Source organism: Aquarana catesbeiana, linkage group LG01 (genome assembly GCF_042186555.1).
Source record: "Aquarana catesbeiana isolate 2022-GZ linkage group LG01, ASM4218655v1, whole genome shotgun sequence".
Classification (NCBI taxonomy): Eukaryota; Metazoa; Chordata; class Amphibia; order Anura; family Ranidae; genus Aquarana; species Aquarana catesbeiana.
Genome location: NC_133324.1, coordinates 58,607,269 through 58,609,396, shown reverse-complemented (window position 1 = coordinate 58,609,396; position 2,128 = coordinate 58,607,269).

Here is a 2,128-nt window from a genome sequence, read left to right as displayed (position 1 = left end):
AAAGTTCTAAAGAAATACAGGAGGGTAGGGCAAGAAGAACATTTTAGTCAAGGCTATAGGCCCAGCCCATGATGACTGGGGTAGCACGGAGAGCCTTGCTATTATCCCTGAAGTTTTTTTTAAATAAACACTTGAGGTTAGTGCGCAGTATGTGAATGGAGAATTATAATAGGTTGAATCTCCAGGTAAAGGGCATAATTTGGAGCCCAGGAAAAATGAGTCAGTTGAGATATTTTCTCCTTATCAGTACGATTAAGACATATATATCCATCAGCATGGAGGATTTGGGAGTGATTAAAGCGGTAGTAAACTGCTGGGTGTTTTTTTTTTTTTCCCTTCTAACCTGAAAGGTAATATGTGCTAATATGCATCTCATACTAGCACATGATGTTAAACTTACCTGAAAACCAAGCCCTCCAGTGCCGCCGCCACCACCACCACCACTGCAGGTGTTCCCATCGCCTCCCGGGTTCGCGGACTCCGGCTGTGTGACTGGCTGGAGCCGCATTGACACAGGACTCTGAAGGAATGGCCCGGGAGGCCATTTCTTCAGAGCGCATGCACCGGTAACATCACTGGCTGCATGTACAGTAAATATCTCCAACGGTGCAAGTTTAGATATTTACAGTACCTATAGGTAAGGCTTACACAGGGCCCTCTGATTCCTATTGTATTTGTATTGTCTACTCTCAACTTGTAAAGTGCTACGTAAACTGTTGGCGCTATATAAATCCTGTATAATAATATAGGTAAAAGTCAGATGGGATTTTTACTCCCACTTTAAGTTTCTCCAGTGACACTTGCCCAAAAATCACGTAGTACATCTTTTGCAGGGAGTGAGCGGATAGGATCAGTAATAGAAACCATAATATAGTAAGCACATATACCTATTTTATGGGAGGATTTGCCTACAGAGAGACCCCAAAATGCCAGCGGCTTGATAACTAAAGCGAAAATGAGAGGGGATAGCGGACACTCTTGATGGGTGCCATTAGTAATGGATCAGATAAATAGCCGAAGGTCCATGCACTAGCAGCAGAGTAGAGGCCCCATTATGGCTCGCAGGAGGTTAAGCCGGGCTGTGTTTTTTTTTTTTTTTTTTAAATTGACACTTGCTGTGTGAGTTGGAGCATGCACACTGAAAACTTACAGTGAATGTAGGGTCCTGGGTTAGTAACACTTTATCTGGTCTCCCACAGTACATGGAAATGCAATAGTTATAGTAAATTATAAACTGATAAATACCTTCTCCCCCCCATCAGCTGTATATAGCAATTACAGCAATCTTGACTTGTCAGTGTGTGCTGAAAGCTTGTAGGAGGTTTTCATCTCTCCCACAATTTTCCTATCAGGCTTCAAGACAGACACACACCCACCCATCTGGACAGTGCCGATTGGTCCTATGCTGATCACATGCACCCTCCCAAAAGACTAGCGATACACACTAAACGGAGCAGCCTGACTCCATAGACTGTAAATATTAGTTTGTGTGGAAGATACCCTTTGTCCTCTCAACATTGGAATAAGCTGCTTTGTCAATGCAGGTGTTTGGAAGGTGACAGTGGGTTGGGGGGGGGGGGAATGACAGGAGGTAAAGTGTTAGGCAAGGTAGCAGTGGGGTGCCAGATGTGATGAGGATGACGGGAGAGAAAAAAAAAAAAAAAAAAAAGAAACGAAAGAAGGAACACAAATATGAAAGAAAAAAAAAAAAAAAAACTTTTTTGGCACAATCTGTATTAAGAAATAAATGTATTTTTAAAAGTTTAGAAATATCGATTATTGGGAAGTTAAATGGGCATCAGAACACAAATCTAGCGACTGTAGATGATTCCGGATTTGATAACTTCCAGTGAGTTTGCACTGTCTGCCAGGATGCCCACTGTGAAAGCCCAGGACGCATGGACGACTTGTCCATTGAAGATTCCCCACAGCTTCCTTCTCATATGTTCTTCTGAAAATTGCATTCCAGACCAGTAAAAAAACCTCATTAGAGCTGGTCGTGCAAACCAGAACACTGGCTGCAGAAAATGATTCCCTTGACACAAAGGCACACTGGAGAATTGCACCCAGAAAGACCAGATAAGTGCGGGCTTATTAGTGTTAATAAACCCAGGAGCCTGCATTCACT